The following is an 18,068-nucleotide window of genomic DNA, read 5'->3' on the forward strand; positions in this document are numbered from 1 at the left end:
GAGTTTTTTCATGACCTGAATGCCCAGATCACGAAACACGACCCTCACGCGCTGCTTTTGGGAGGGGACCTCAATCTATTGATGCACCCCACACTGGACAGCACTTCAAATGCACCGGACGCTAAACCACGGGCGAGGTGCGCCCCGAGGGACCTCTGTGATCAACATTCACTGATCGACATCTGGCGACAGCATAATCCCACCCTCACCAAGTATACCCATCATTCTGGCCCACACGGCACCTGGTCCAGGATAGACTATTGGCTGATCTCGCCCATAGTCAGGGATTGGTTTAACTCCCACACTATGCTCCCTTGCACATTTTCTGATCACTCCCTGATTATTTTACATTTGATGCTCCCACGACCGGAAGGGTATGAGAGAGAATGGCGTTTCCCCAGTAAAACCCTCCAAGACGACTTGTTCAATGCTGAAGTTCGGGAGGCAATAGAGCACTATTCTGAACTCAACACAGGCTCTGTAGATACCATGGCGGTACTTTGGGAGGGCTTCAAGGCTGTTGTTCAAGGAGTATGCATCTCCAAGCAGGCGGGGGTACTCAGAGACCTCCGACAGACGATGACCTGCATCGAACAAGAACTAGCCACATTGGACTCCCAACTCGCAACCCTCCCTGTCCCAGCGGATCAGGCTGAGAGACTCGCCCTATTGGCTGAATATAGGGACACAGCCGAGCACGAGATACTATATCTGGGAAAGTATCACACGGCACGAAGATACGTGAAGGCGAGCGCCTGGCAGGGTACTGGTGCACATGTTAAGGCCACCTTACAGTAAAAATTACATCACTGAACTACACTCAGCTGCCAGTACGACTCTCACCTCCACAGCGGCTATTCGGGACGAGTTCCTAGACTATTATGCCACACTGTACTCGTCCAGGGCAGAACCCGATGGCACGGCCCAGACTGCATACCTAGATGAAGATGCATTGGTGTTTTTGGAAAAATACAAGCTAGACTTTATGGCGGAACCAATATCTGTTGCAGATGTCACACTAGTCATAGACACCCTGCGGGGTTCTTCAGCCGCGGGGTAGGATGGCTTCACCGGGGACTTTTATAAAGAGTTGAAGGACATTTTGGCCCCCCAGTTAATTGAGGTCTATGCGGAAGCGTTAGAGAAGCAATGTCTCCCCCCCACAATGCCTGAAGTCGTGATAATACTTCTCCCGAAACCAGGCAAGGATCACAAGCAATGTGGCTCGTATCGGCCGCTGTCCCTATTGAATCTGGACTATAAAACTTTGGCGAAAGTGCTCGCAAACAAGATTTCACAGCTGATGGAGTACATAATTTCCCCAGTGCAATCGGGTCCCAGACGCTCGACATCCCTAAATCTATGAACGCTGTTTGATGTGCTACACACAATACAGTCTGAAGTACCGGCAGCGGCGGTATTACTAGACGCAGAAAAAGCGTTTGATTCCTTGGAGTGGCCCTTCCTCGTAGAAGTGATGCAGCGTATGGGACTGCCTTATGGCTTCATTGTCACAGTCTCCATGTTATACAGTAGCCCCTTGGCACGACTCTGCCTGAACGGTACTCTGTCCAGACCATTTCGACTATATCGGGGACTAGACAGGGTTGCCCCCTGTCCCCGCTATTATTCACCCTAGCTATGGACCTTCTAATCTGACATTTTCAAGAGCGCCACCTACATAGGGGGCTGCAGTTTCGCACGGGCCCTCTTCTAGCTTCCCTATACGCAGACGACACCATCCTGTATGTCTGGGAACCACACCTCAAACTGTCGCCTCTTATCCGGGAAATCATCCGTTTCGGTAGATTCTCGGGCCTGGGTATCAATTGGCATAAATCCATCATATTCCCGCTAACAGAGAGCACAGTCAAATGGGACTGCGAATACCCTCTTGAATGGTAACAAGATTCAGTGAAGTATCTTTTTATACATATTCACCTGGACACCACTCAAATTATACGCTTAAATTATGGGCAGACTTTCCAAAAACTAGAAGAGCAGGTTGACGGATGGCTGAGGTTGCCCTTGTCGCTAGCGAGCAGGGTGGCCATATTGAAAATGGTGGTCCTTCCCAAATTTCTATATCTCTTTAATATTATTCCAATACCCCTATCGGACAGCTTCTTTCGCACTCTGCACACACTCATGACCCGCCTGGTCTGGGATAGAAAACAGCCACGCGTTCGCTGGTCCATATTGACTCTGCCGTATAACAGAGGCGGTTTCAACGTCCCGGACTTCCAACTGTACTATTTGGTAGCGCAATGCCCCTATGTGTACGCCTGGTTTCACCCAGATGCACACATCCCGTTCCTATGGCCAAAGGTGGACCTGGTTCTCCCAGATAGGTTGAGCGAGGTACTACCAGGGGGTTTCCCACGGGACAGATGTGACATCCAGATGGTATCCAAAGCCGCCTGGGCGTGGGGCAACTTGAGGAAGCGTACAGGTGCTGCACTTCTATACTCCTCCGCCCTGCCGGTACCCAATGCCAGATGGTTCCCAATCACTGGGGAAGGGATAGTACATCGTACATTGTCTGCATTAGACATCGTGAAGATGGGCGATCTCTTCCCGGGGGGTCACATTTTCTCCATCGATGAGGACGCCAGGTTCATTGACTGCAGCTTCATGACCCGCTTCCTAATGAGCAGAGTGAAATCCGTGCTACACGCTGCGCTCCCCACATACCCGGTTGAACCAGACTCGTTTCCCCCACTCACTTTGGTGTTAAAGAACCCAAGTGGCGCACACCTCATTTCTAAAATGTACAAAGCCTGCGCCCGAATGTTCCCGGTGGACGACTCAAAACTCAGACAGGTCTGGGAGGCGGACACGGGAGGGTCTATATCAGATGAACACTGGGTAAAATGTTGTGAGGCCACTAAGGACATATCACTCAACAGCCGCCATAAGCTGCTGCATTTTAAATTCCTCCGCCGCGCTTACTTTACACCAGCCATGGCGCATAAGATAGATGCCACTAAACCCCACACTTGTTTAAAGTGCGCTTCCCCACACACTGACTTTCTGCATCTGGCGTGGACCTGTCCCCGCTTGTAGACCTACTGGACAGAGGAACACGTGACACTAGGGAGGATAATTGGGCTTCCACTTGATCCTCTTCCCCAAATTGCAGTTTTAGGATATACAGTTCAGATACTAAAAAAAGGAAGAAGACTAGCATCACTGGGGCTACTGCTGCCTAAAAGGGAAGCTGCCATCCACTGGGGCAGGAAAACCGGCCCCAAACTACAAGATTGGCTGGGAAGTCTGGTGTATTGCAATACCAACGCAGAGATATATGCCAGTCTTATGTCACCAACATCACGTCCCAAAGACATATGGGGACTGCTGAGGGCACATTTGGATGCCACCAAGCAGGCTTCCAACGCACAGGCAGACAATGGCATTGTGCCAGAGGGAGTGGGCTGATGGGAAATTCTGATGACATGGTCGCTCTGTACAGTACAGCAAGACTCTGGGGAAATGCAGTTATTCGGCTCTACTAGCAATGCATTGTTAGCCTTAACGTATTACACCTTGGATTGGGACTGTGGGAGGGCGCGGGGGGGACGTGTCGGAGACAGGTTGAAATTTTATATATTACCACTGTAAAGGCTGGCATCATAACCACTATCGTACTGAACATGTCAGGCACAAATTGCTTTGATTGAAAGGTACTATATGCAATGCAATGTGATTTCTCTCCTTTATTTGAAAAATAAAGTGTTTAAAAAAAAAAAATGATCATCCCTCAGCCCTACCCTGTTCAACATTTACATGACACCAATCTCTGACATCATTAGATCTCATGGCATCTCCATCATCTCCTCTATGGATGACTACCAGCTCATTCTCTCTATGTCAAATAAGTCCCCTATGACCAGGTCAGCTTCACCAAATGCATGATACATGTAGCAGAATGGATGAGAACCAATTGCCTGAAACTCCTCATGGACAAGACAGAAGTGCTGATCTTCAGGAACAATAACTCCCCCCAGGACTTCATCTGATAGCCATCATAGCCCGGTCAAATAGTGTCACCTTCCAAACATCTATGTAACCTATGGCTCATATTCGATGTGAAACTCAATTTGGCCACACTGGTGAATGCAGTTAATTCTGGCTTCTTTCACATGGTATGCAGCCTCAAAACAATATTTATATGGATTCCGAAGAGCACCTGCTGTATCATCACATCAAGTCCTAATCACCAGCAGACTTGATTATTCCAACGCATCCTGTTCCCTAACCCCCAACCACCTCCTCCACTGTCATCAGACCATCCAGAATGCCCCTGCTAGAGCTGTCCTGGACCTCCCTCAGTTCACCCACTTCACACCTCACGTCAGAGATCTTTACTGGCTGCCGATACATAAATGCTGCCAATTTAAACTCCTCACATGCATTCAAGGCACTGTGCAACATTGGACCGTCCTATCACAACTGCTGCCTCCACTTCTACCAGCCTACCAGATACCTATATCTGCCTCTCTCTATCTCTCTCTCTCTCTCTCTCTCTCTCTCTCTCTCTCTCTCTCTCTCTCTCTCTCTCTCTCTCTGTCCCACACACACCCTACATCTGCAGAAGCAGAACAGGATGCTTAGAATTCTCATACCTTGCACCCACAATGTGGAACGACCTCTTTCTTCACATAAGGGTCTCCTACTTGTTTTTGGAATCCTGGCTCTTCAATTAACACCCAGCAGACAACCTTCACATCTGCTCCAGTTCCTAGATATACTTGGATAGTAGGTCACACTTTACAGATCCTGATAACGTAACATAGCATTAACATAACATAGCATAACATAACATAACGTAACAATGGTCTGCTTCCTGGCCTTCAAACACAGGCCCAAGAACACTACAGTCTTGGAACTCTTCCTCCTTTTTGTTGCCCTGCATATTTGGCCCGACAGATTGCCTGAGTACATGCTGATCATTTGGTCCGACAACATGGCAGTATACAAGCAATAGCTTCACAGTTTACATCATGCCTGTTAGACCTGGCATGGTTTCCCTTGACTTTTTACCTTCAGCCCTCCTGTTTTTACTGTTTCATTCTTGCTGGCTTCAGGAATCTGGACACTTTACCACGGCTAATCAGTGCTTAAGTGCATGTGCTCTATAGTCAAAGCACGGTAACATTGGCCTATCCACAATTGTTATATTTAATTTACTTATAAGTCCTTAGTACAGTGCACTACATGTGCAAAGGGCCTGTAAATTAAATTCTACTAGTGATCCTTCAGCACTGATTGTGACACTCACTTAAATAGCCCTTTAAAGATGTCTCAGACCTGACAATGCAAGCCTTTGTGTGCAGTTTTAAAATGCCATGTCGACCAGACAAGTTAACCCACTTGTAAGGCCCAAACCTTCCTTTTTATTACACAGAAATCACCCCTAAGGTAGGCCCTGGACAAACCATGGGCAGGGTGCAGTGCATTTAAAAAGTAGGGCATATACTTTTATGTTTTAAATGCCCTGGTAGTGAAATTCTCTTATATTTGTTTTCCACTACATCAATAGGATAACATTGGGATTGGCTTATTATATTTTATAAGGGTAATTTCCAATTGTGAAGAGATGGGACACCCAAATCTTGGTGTCACTAGAATCACAATTTAAAAGCACAACTTCTGGTGAGGTTGGGTTTTAAATTGCAGTTTCTTACTGTAACCATTTAGTGCTTCTGCCTGTCTCTGAATACACGTCTGGGGTGGGTCACAGCAGGCTTTGTGCATTCCCTCTAGACAGCCACACACACAGGGAGCTTAGGTATGGGCCATCCTGGGCAGGATGGAAGGGAGGAGCTAACATTTACACCAAAAAGGGCTGCATACTCCCTGTAGTGAGTGTGTAGCCAGGGCAGGAAAGGAAGGGACATGTGCACTTCAAAGGCATTTCTTTGAAATCTCCTCCACATCAAAGGCCCAACTGGGTGTAAGTGCTGGACCTCTGCCACCACTAACACAGATAACTTCTGGAACTGAGGGCATTCTACCTGGAAGAATGACTGCTGTGCTACTGGAAGGAATGCCACTCTGCTGGACTGCTTTGTTGTGCTGGCCTGCTGCCAACTGCCCTCTTCCCTGGGAGTGAGAATGACTGGACCTGCCTCTCTACATCCCAGAACCTAAGTATCTAAAAGAGCTTGTTGATTTGCCTCCTGTTCTGACGCGTCAGGGATATCAAAGACTTCTCTTCAGCCTACAAACAGCACCTGGACTTTGCTTGCTGCATGTCTTGATCTGCTGAGTGGTGCCAACACCGTCGTGAGCCCTTGGAAGTGAGTATAAAGTGCTGCATCTGCTAGAACCCATGATTCAATATCGTTGCGCCGATCTGAACTGATGCATAGTCATCACTGCGGGAACCAGATCGTTGCATCACTTCCAGAACTCATGCTTAGAAACCAATGCATTGCCGCCACTGCATAGAGAAGATCAATGCATCACCTCTACGATATGGAGAAACCTAGCTCATACAATTCAAAACCACCACACCTTGGAACTGGCACATCACACACAGACCCAATGGCTCACCATCGGTGCGTGAAGAAATCTGACGTATTACCCTTAAATGCGTGGGGATCACAGACACATCACTCGGCTGTATCCCACATCTCATATTTTGCGACCAGGATCAAGATTCTTGTGCTCAGCAGGCCCTGCATGCTGTTTCCAGCCCATGCTCCATTGTAATCAGCCTGAACGCTTGAAATTGTCCTGGTCCAGTGTGACCAATTAAATCTTCAAGCACTTACTGCTTCTAAGCGCTAATTTTGCATTTAATTTTAAAAAGTTCATATCTCAACTTCTGCTAATTGGATTTTTGTAATTTTGGGCTTTGTCATTTTGGTCTTGCTTTATTTATAAAGTTATTCTCTATGTTTCTAAACTGTAGTTGAGTCTTTTTTGAGGTGTTTCCACTGTGTTACTGTTTGATGTGTTGCACAAAAACGTTACACATTACCTCTTAAGTTAAGCATGACTGCTCTGTGCCAAACTACCAGAGGGGAGCAAAGGATAATTTAGGGTGAGTTGTGACTTAACCTGACTAGGATTGTGGTTCCTGCTTGAACAGGGTGCCTACCTCTGCCAAACCAGAAACCCAATTTCTAACAGTGTCCCATTGTCCTTGGCTGACAGAGGAATCTAATCATGCATAGCTTGCATTTGAACAAAGACATGCATGAAGGTGTGGCATGTGGAGGGGTTAGGAACAAGGCTACTGACACTCTTTCTCATTCCCAGTGGCAAGATTCAGAAAAGAGAAGCCCGAGGCAGACACTCAGATGACCCTGTTTGGCTCAGAGCAGCGGAAGTTGGTGCAATGGAAGAGAGAGACTCGAGAATATAGTGGAGATAACTCTGTGTCCAAGCATGCGCCATCATTACCATCAGTGTAATCAAATGTTTTTAGCACAGGTACCTAAGATAACACCTGAGCCCTACAGCTGTAGTGAGAGCAGGTTAAACATTGCCATGATGTGGGCCAAGGGAATGGGGAAATCTCATTTGTGAGTTACAAAACACCTGACAGCCAAAGCTTACCACCAAGACTCCAAGAAATGCCGCATCCCCAAAATGTTTCCTACTAAACCAAGCATTGAAAGACTGGACTAGAACCCAGCCCAAGGTTGGCAACAACCAAGTCCCGATATGCTTTATCAAACTTCAACACATTCTAGATCATACATCATGACATGCAGCTTGCAGTTTGAGACCAGCCTCTTGAAAGGCAGAATTTACAATTTCAGTTTTTGGTTTCTTCTGTGTAACAGAACTGGTGGCTTGCTCGAGGGAGGACAGCAGTGTGGCTGTCAATGAAATTAGAAAAAATAATGTTTACATCAATGTACTAGTATGTAAGTTAAAAACTGATCAAAGGGCAAGGAAAGGGTTATGCCTCTAAACAAAGTATGGTCTGATGTCCATTATTGACCTGTAAAACTGCCAACTTCCTACCGGTACGCTCCAGAAAGGGGGATGGCTACTTGTTTATCCACAAGGACGGGTCTTTGTTGATGATGTACCATGGTGTTGGCAAAGGCTGAGCTTAATGGATGAGGGCACTTCACCGCCTGCTCTTTTAGGATCAGTGCAGCAACCATGGCATTCAGAAAAGGCATGACAGAGTATAAAATAAGAAAAATTAAGAGGTGGGAATCCGACCGATTTGAGTGCTATATTCGACCACAGGAGCAAAGTACTTGTAATTACCATATCAAAGGTTTTGTCTGGAACTCTGTTGTGCACGTTTGTTAATTGAGCTGATGTTTGACTTTGGTAGGTTTATAAAGCAATGGTATGTAGATGTAGGATGTTGTTTTTAAGTTGTCAGAGCTCAACATAGAGGGGAACCCTAATGGTAAACTTAAATGTAAGTTAGATTGGTAATAGTAAATCATGTATACAAACCAAACAGGGATTTGGTGGCACTTTATTTACTCCAGTTTATTTTCTTTGCTTGCAGTAATCAAGAGGGTATGGGGGATGAGCTCAACATGTCAACTTGATCAATATCAGTGAAAAGCTTGATTTTGTCTGCATAGAATTAGTATGAATGGGAAGGCCAAGCGTGCAGTGGGACATGTTGGGGGGAATCATCAAGTTACTCCGGGGACACTCCCCAGCACTTGACGTTATAGAAATACATTTCGATGGAAATGCCCTCACTGCTGAAGAAAGGCATACACTACTGATACCATGGTGGTTATGAATAGATTACTTGGGGTCACAGAATCATTATGGTCCATGATTATCCCTAGGCAGTATCACAAGAAAAAGTATGGTGTCCGGGAAAAAGTGAAATGGTGTTTCATTTAAATTTTTCTACATTGTGCCTCTGGGTTGCGTGACGCATGGCCTAATTAACCTGGGTAGCCCTTCAAACTATGGCCGTTATGGAGTTCACCTGCCCAATTTGGGAATGGGAACCTTTACATCCAGAGCATACATCATTCCTGATCACAATGGCTTGCAAATAGACTTTGGAAGAGTAAAAGGCTGTTATGGGGGACTTGTTTTTGACATAAGTGTCCTGGAAGACATGGTAAATGTTACAAGCCAATCCAATGCAGCCACCAGCTCAGCCGTCAGCCCGGGCGGTAAAGGTGGCACCAAGGAACCCCAGCTATACAATGGTCCACAATGACACAGCCAAGGGCAGAATGACAGAAATGATTGGGCACGAGATATAATGTTGTCAGTGAACTTTCAGCAGTAAGGGCAGGCATGGTTATGGAGTGGTACAGCCATATTCAAAGTGAGGGTCAGTGAAGCACAGCCGCCCAGTGTGCCTGTCTGACTGAGGCATGGCTGCTGGAAGTGGACGGCCTCCCGGCAAGCCTGATGCACTGAAGTTAACGAAGCATGTCTGGATTAGAATTGTGAACATTGAATCACTGCCATCAGAAGTGAAGTGTCTCTCGGAGTTCCAGATTGAATGGGGCATGGCTTCCAGAAGTGGACAGCCACCCGGCATGCCTGTGTAGGCTGCAGCCACAGTTTCTGCTTGGTTTGTCATTAATGATTAATGATTAAGCATGGCTACAGTACGGTCACAAGCCCGCAGCCACATGGCATGCCTGATTTATATGAAGCATTAAAGGAAGGAAATACTACAAACGCTATCTACTAGTTAAACACAGAAAGCAAAGTGAATTTGAAAGGATATTTTGTAAGTGAAACGAGCCAATATACTGTGGCCTTTTTTCTTCCAAACAAACTAGTGGGGTCTCTTTTACTACAAAACAGGTGAGTGACCACCTTATCGGTACCATGGCTAAGCCTCGTGCTGTCCCGCCTATTGTCTCGCTATACTGTCCCACCCGGGCATAGGCACAGGCATTCCTGGAAGCACGATGACATGATTATCATAAAGAGATGGAGCAGCTCAGCTGGACAGGCTGCGGTTCTGCCTCTGTGTAGGTTGTGGCCTGATTTGCACCGCAGTCTACATGTGGTCTACATGCGGTCTAAACTAATTGGTTTGCCACGGCACTCACGGCCTCTGCCAGCCCAGCAGCTCTGTTATCTAACTTCTGATCATGGGCTGGCCCCATTGGCTTATGACTTTTAATCAGAAGCAACACTACGGCGGAAGCAGGTGCCAGGTAAGTGACAACCCCCAGCTTCGGTAGGTGGTGCTAGAACTTGGAGCACCAATACTTGAATTTTTTTTCAATTGGGCATTTATAATATTTTCTATCGAAATAAAGTGAACCTTCTTAATGCAATGTGCTCTGCTTGTGTATCTTGTTTTTCCTTTACCATTTTCAGGAGTTTATCCAGTGGCTCTTGGTACCATGGTCTAATAAATGCGCTATGTAAATGTTCATATATTTTACATTTCTCCGAAGTCAGCCCTCTCCTCCTCTGGACTGTCATCTACCTGTGACACAGAAACATACCTCTTTCAGACACCACGTTTCAGAAACAACAGGACTGGGCACTGTACAAATCATTTCTCAAAATATTGAAATACAGTTGAGTTTGACTTGAGTTGTGATGATTTTAAAAAAAGTCCTTTATTGGTAAGAGCCTTTAAACACATTATCCAGCTTATTCAAGCTCCTCTAACTGTTTCACAATTCAATATCAACATTTTCAGAACAGCAGTCCCAAGGATCTAGCTGTGTGAGATTCAAGGCTCGTGCATGAAATTCCACACCACACCAGGATACCACAGAGCTTACCCTCTTGACAGCCCAACTCAACCACACCTCATTCCACTCCTAAATTCCAAGGATAAATGTACTGGGATAAGTATATACATTGTAACAGTTCCAAAGATATACATTTGACAATGGCTATACATATAATTTTAACTTTTACAGAGCAAAAGTCAGTTCTTCACTGTACATCCGAAAGACCTGGCTCAGGTGCGACACTGCCATTTGCCTGCCCTACTCTATGCTGGCACGCATCCCAAGCTCCATGCAGATTTTGTTAACTATATGCCGGATCTTGATCTATTTGTGAACCAGACCAAGGCAGTTATAATGAAGTGTGGGAGGAAATCAGGCACCTGCCGGCCAATTAGAATCAAGGGTTCCATTATCGAACAGACCAACATTTTTATCATATCTTGGTGAACCCTTTGACAAGGATGGCACTTGGAGTCATGCAATTAAAACAAGGTCACTGCTTATTAAAAACGCTAGCATGGCCTTACGCAAATTTGCCATAAGTCTTGGTTCTAGCCCGCCGCGAGAAATGCTCATCATCTACAACGCAAAAATGTCTCAGCAAAGCATTATATTGGTCAGGCATTTGGGGTTACTGAAATTGTATGACCGTACAACTAGTGCAGAATGAATTTCTAAGATACCTAATTACCAGCCCTATATCTGCCCCAACTTTTGTCTGTCATGCAGAATTGGGAGTTTCTTTCCTGGTTGACCTTATCAAGACCCAACCGATTTCGCTCTGGCATAAATTATGGTCATCAGTGCACACCCTTTTAAATTGGCTTGTCATCAGGGATTGCTTAAACTCAAACCACTATGCATGAATTCCGTGGTTAACAAATATTAAGCATTTTTGCCAGGGCTTGGGGCACCTAGAATACTTTACCTTCCCTGATTGTTTAGCCGAACTAAACAGGAAAGAACTAAAGGCCGACTGTTTGAATCATCTTGAGAATATCAGGTTGTCTGCAGAATAGTCAAAACCCTCTGTTTTAACAAACCAGCTTATTTTAATAGTTACAACATGCAATTATACCTTAGATATGTGCCACTCCAAAAGCATAGGTATATTTTAACTCATTTTAGGATGGACATTTTCCACCGTATGGTTACCTTTCCGGAACCAAATGACTGGTCCTCCAATTTATCAAATTGTCCCTGCGATAAGGTCTCCAAACAGACAACTTTATATGTCGTACTTTTTTGCAAATTTTCTAAAAAATTGAGAGAATTTTATATACTGAGTTATTTAAAGCAGCTAGACTTTGCTCAATGCCGCCTGGCCTATCTATTCTTACAGTCTTTATCGACTATTGACATTTGTGCAAGAATGTCATCCTTTTTATGGAGTGTTTTTTAAGCAAGGAAGAAGGGTATTTTAACTTAACGAACAAGTTAGCTAAATGACGCTGTATGTGCAATCTTAACAAATATTTTTGGACTGGGCAAGTGGAACAGGATCGTATGGCGGACCCTAATTTGAGGTTCTTACCCTCCTGTACGCTGCCCTATGACCTCAGATATAGACGTCTTTCTTTTTTCCTCCAAATGATCTTACGCTAATATAACCTTTTAGAAGCTTTTTAAACTGATTTGGTATGAATTGTTTTTAAGATCGAAAATTAATTATTAGACTCCTTTTTTTGTAGTACAGTAACAATGTAAATTTGATTTGTAACAGTGTTTATATGGTTTTAGTTGTGATTATGTTAGCTGTATGTCTACCTGTTTGGTGCTTTTATTGTCTAATATTTCTTTTGACTGAATAAAGATTATTACTACCAGTTCTTGGCAGAATGAGGGAAAATAGTAACCCCTCCCTTTAATCAGTTAACTGCAAAGTCTTTAAAACAGTGGTCAACGTGTCGGAGAAAAAGTAGGGGAACTGTGGGCGGAAAACCAGAGGGCGGGAATAATCCGTGGATTGGGTCAGTGGGCGTTAGAGCAAAATATCCTAATTTTTTGTATTTGTTTCCCATTTCACTAACCGGTTACAGCTTATTACGTTATTTAATTTAAACAATGGATACACATGTTTATTTAAGGTTTAATACGTTATTGACATTAAAGTACATTCACAGAGTGGGATACGTTTCCAATCACAGAATGTCCCAAATATCCTTAAAAGTGGAATCGCCAGCCATTTGTCTCCCAGCCATGGAATCTCTCTCATCAGCACTTCTCCTACCTTTTTCCACAAGAGCTGTTCAAACATGAATGGCAAAATATCCTAGTTTGCAAATGTTTTCCACATAATTATGGCTCTGCCATATTTGCCACATAATACATAAACTGCTGCATAATCTGACGATTTTAACTAATAAATTGTTTATAGTTCAAACTGATCAAAAGTTACTAAAAGTGTTGTGACTTGTGCTGCTTGGAAGTGGAGGGCCCTTTGCAAAGGTTGACTGGTCACCTTTCTCACTGCTGCAGTTGTATGTTCAACTGGTACTAATAAGGAAAAATCTTTGCTGAGACTGTCAGCATGAGTAAAAATGTCAAAATAATAAATATCAGAAAATTTACAGCACCACTAATACCGGTGTAGGGTGTCAGAGCACTTTACATCACACATATTACACAGGGACAATCAATCATACGTGTGTAAATCACTGTCTAGGAAAAGTTACATAATACAAAGGACTACAAGGTGTAGGAGTCACATGACAACCATACTAGGAGGCAGCATAGATTAGTAGTGATTAGTCTGGAGAAACACAAATTCAGAATTTAAAACGTAATACCATGGTTGGGGGTTCTCTTTAATAATCAGAATTGATTTCTACCCAAATGAACCCTGGTTTGCAACATTAAGATAATCAAAGACTGGGGGAAAAAACATAACGCTCTGATTTATACCTTGCAGTTTGCATGCAGCGCTTACATGACACTTAATAGCTCACTGTTCTATGTTAGGATTTTAACCTATTAGCTGCAAGTAACAATAGGGTCTCTCTGACAAAAGCAGTAGCCCACTGACCTATTTACATTATGTGCAATTTGTGATATGCATGGTACGTGTTCTTAGCGTCAGGCACATTAACCCTCTGTGCTTCCTTTCCATGAGTAAAAATGTCCACTAGACAAAACACCATCTCTCTCTACTAAGAGCGTTAATCACTGGAGTTATCATGACATTTCTATTGTTGCCGAAAATTGTTGGATGCCAAGAAGGAGGCAGCAAGTGCTTTTTAAAACCATAGTATACTTGCAAACATGATGTCTCCACTCGAAGTCAGCGCCAGCCGCGGTCCGTGCAGATAACAATGGTGGGGCTGGGTAAGGTGGGATTTCAAGGGACGATGCCAATGGAAAATTAATGATTTATTTAATTTTCCCTCTGCATCGTCCCTCGAATTCCCCCCTTACCAGGCCCCTCTGCCTCACTGCTGTTACCTGCACGGACCGTGGCTGGTCAGTGTCTCACTGACCTAGAGTCTTTGACCTCAGTGACAGAGTCACTGTCACTCTATGGTGTGCTGCTTCAAAGGCCTGGCTGCAAGACTGGAGGTGAACTTCAGAATGAATTGTGGCGGACAAGCCTTCAAGGTTCACCCACACTTGCCAATACTAGGGTCCACCTGCTGATGCTAAGACATCAGGGATTTTAAGATCTTGCGGGGCCTTCTAAGGTCTAGCATAGGAATGTGCTCCCTCAGGGGGAGTGGTCTGGTGGGCTGGTCATGAAGGCTGAACCTGGTTCCCCAGTTCCAGACTTAGCAGCTCTGACCATAGTGCTGCATCCTCTCCCCCACTAAACACCATACTGGCCCACTGCGAAAAACGTGCACTGCACTGACCCGCTATAAACACCTGGATGTGACTCAATTCAAATTACGCACTAGACAAGAGCAATATGCTGCCTAAAAAAAATTTAACAACATCCTAGAAAAAGCAAACACTCATAGGGAATGCAAGACTAAGTAAAGCATGTGAAATGTAAGCAGGAACAACATAGTTACCTTTTTCTTTTTACACTCATTATTCAGAAATTAGTGAGTGTGTTTGCCTGAAAAGTTAAGGCCATGACTACAGGGCCCAGAAGGGACCCTTTTCAATGCCCTTTGCTTATACAAAACTTAAGCAGTATGGTTGAAAAAGACCACATTCGTGAACACACAGCCACTGTACAAATTTTGTTTTCCAATTCACCCATCAGGCAGGTATTTCACTACCTCCAGGAATAGTGCGCTTTCCCACCCAGGGAAAGCAATGTTGTTCAAAGAGATGCGAGAAAACAAAATTAGCATATCACTGGCAAACACTGTAAAGTGGCGCTAATGTGTTTAGGTGTGAATAAATCAATCTGGCCACCTTGCAACCACTCTGCTTTGCTTTAGTTAGATATTTTTCATATTTTGAATGTTTTATTTCTCTCCAGCCCGAGGCTGCACTTAGAAATTGAAAAAGGTTAGAAAAGGGGAGGAGCCTAGCGCGCAACCAAGATGGCCGCGTAGGTGCGAGGCTCCCGAGGACCTCCGCGACCTCCTTAATTAATCCTGGCGACATCCTGTCCTTGTTGAGGGGACTGTGTTAGGGAACCCGAGCAGAGGCGCCACCCGTTTTTTGGGCTCGATTTGGACCCCGGACACCGGTGGGAGCATCGACCGAAGTTTGCGGCCTACCCCTCGCGGGCCCCCCGGATTGGAGTGGTGAGGCGATCCGGGGACAAGGTGAATAACATCGGCGAGCGGGGCTGGGCGGCTCGCGTACCCCGCACTTTCACTTTCGCTTTTGCGCCCTCCCGGCCTTGTGGCGAGGTCGGGCTGCTGTGCGGAGTGCGGTGGTGCGGCCTTGTCCGGGTGCCCTGCTGGCCCGCCTGCGGTGGGTTGACCCGCGGCTTGGTGGTCGCCCCCCGCCCCCCCCTTGACACCCGTGATTTGGTGTGGCGGCCCGTTTGGAGACCTTGACACGACGGTGGAAGGGCCAGCATGTCCACCATACAAGATGGCGACCGGGCAAAGCTGAAGACGACCCGCCGTGGCACGGCGCACCAGGCCAATAGTATGGACCGCTACACCCTTCCGAAGGGTTCTCCGGAGGCATCGCGGTCCTCCCCGGCGGGCCCGACGGAGGCCTCTGCCCATCCTGTGGATTTGACTCTCCGGGACGTCATGGGCGCTATCGCCGAAATGAAGGCCTCAGTAGACCAGCGCTTCGACACCTTGGCGCAGAAGATCGATTCGGTCCTGGTGGATGTGGGCCTTGTGAGGGCGGACTTGTCGAAAACAAACGACCGAGTTGATTCCCTGACCCACACCACAACGAGCCTTACAACGGACGTGGTGGCCCTCCAGAAGGAGGTGCGCCGGCTTGGCCAGGCAAGCGCCCTGATGGAACGGCGACTGGAGGACTCAGAGGGTCGGGCCCGGAGGAATAATGTGCGTATCATCGGTGTGCCGGAGGGACGAGAGGCGGAGGCGGCGGATCTCTTTGTTGAAGACCTGATCCTGACCCATCTCCAGCCCCGGGGGCTGAGTAAGTTGTTTGCGGTGGAACGTGCCCACCGGGTCCCCGGGGGCCGCCCTAAGACCGGTGCCCCGCCACGGCCTCTCATTGCCCGGATCTTTAATTTTCGGGACAGGGACGCCATCCTACAGACCTCCAGGCAGCAGGGACCGGTCAGGATGGACAACATGGATGTGCACTTTTACCCAGACTTTACCCCGGCGGTGCAGCAGCAGCGACAGAGTTTTCTTGGGATTAAACGTCGTCTGAGAGACCTAAACCTCAAGTACTCGATGCTCTTTCCGGCTAAGCTGCGGGTGGAGGTGGATGGTCGTACGCACTTCTTTGACCGGCCCGAGGCGGCTGGGGACTGGTTAGATACTTTGCCTGGGGGTCGGGGCGGGGGGGGAGCGGCTGGCGGGGAGGGCCCGCCGGATCAAAATTGAGGGGTGACTGTATAGGCCCTGCTCTGGACATTCTTCCCTTTCGATATTTTGCATCTGTATTCTACCCTCTCATGGAGGTCGGGTGGGGTCTGCTGGGGGCTTCCCTCCTCCTCTGGGGGACTAGTTAGTATTTAGCTATGGGGCGACAGGCACACTGCACTTTGGGGGGGCTGTCTGGGCTCATGCAGGGGTGCAGGGAGGGGGGAGTTTTGTTGGGAACGGGGGGTGGGGGGGGTGTGTTGTTTGTTGATACCGCAAGGCAAGCCCGCAATTGTTTTCATGTTAGTAGCATGCTCGGGGGGGGACGACCGATTGTTTCGACGTATGATGGGGGGTAGGGATTTGACTGTATTATCATGGAACGTCAATGGCCTGGGGGATAGGATCAAGCGTGGTGTGGTCCTGCAGTATTTAAAACGTGTGTCCCCAGATGTTGTTTTCCTGCAGGAGACGCACCTGATTGGTAACACCTTTCATGCCATGAATCGGAGGGGATATCGTTTGGTGGCCCACTCCGGCTTCACTTCGGGCTCACGGGGGGTGGGTATTATGGTCAAGAACTCGCTCCCGTTGGAGATCGATGAAGTGCGCCATGATGGGAGGGGACGCTACACTGTTCTGGTGGGGCGAATGGAGGGTAGAGTGTTTATTTTTGTGTCAGTGTATGTCCCGCCTGGGTTGCAAGCCACTACATTTGCGGATCTGGGGCGCCTCCTTTTGGAGCTTCCGAGTGGCCTGATGGTGGTCGGGGGGGACTTTAATGCGGTTGCCTCTGGGTCTCTGGATCGTCATCCCCCTAGGGACCTCCCCCTGGCACAGGCGTGGCTGCCTGGCCTTTTAGACACACTGGGCCTGGTGGACTGTTGGCGCTTAAAGCATCCCGTATGGCAACAGTACACTTTCCACTCGGGTGCCCATGGTAGCCTCTCCCGACTCGATTACATCCTTGTTCCAGCGGCCCTTGCAGGGAGGGTGGGGGAGGTGCGCCATTTGGCGCGGGGTATCTCTGACCACTCCCCAGTGTTGTTGCATTTCGATGTCTTCCCGAGGGGGGATGGCAGGGTGGCCCCGATTAACGCCTGGTACCTGCGCGACCCCACCATTCGTGCCGACTTGATCAAATCCTTGCAGCGCTATTTTGAGGAGAATGTGGGGTCGGTTCCATCTGCCATCTCCCTGTGGGAGGCTTTCAAAGTAGTCCTTCGGGGGGAGGCCCTCTCCTTTATTTCCCATGCCCGGCGGCGCGAGCGGGAGGAGGTGACCCGGGTAGAGGCCGAGATTGCAGAACTGGAGGGTGACCTGGGGAGCGGGGTAACGGAGGCCAAATTGCATGTTCTACACCTAAAGCAGGCGGCCTATCGGGCCCTCGTCACGGAGGCGGCCAGGGGCCTCAGTAGAGAGCAGCAGGGGCGATTGTATGATGTGGGTGACAAAGCTGGCAAATTGATTGCGTGGTTGGATA

At 47.1% G+C, this 18,068-nt stretch overlaps 1 pseudogene; it reads left to right on the forward strand.

The window, feature by feature from the left end:
* Positions 1-489: 489 nt before the first annotated feature.
* LOC146799160 (small ribosomal subunit protein eS1 pseudogene) overlaps positions 490-18,068 on the forward strand; it is a 48,159-nt pseudogene continuing 30,580 nt past the window's right edge.

Source organism: Triturus cristatus, chromosome 9, assembly GCF_964204655.1.
Source record: "Triturus cristatus chromosome 9, aTriCri1.1, whole genome shotgun sequence".
In the NCBI taxonomy this organism is placed as follows: domain Eukaryota; kingdom Metazoa; phylum Chordata; class Amphibia; order Caudata; family Salamandridae; genus Triturus; species Triturus cristatus.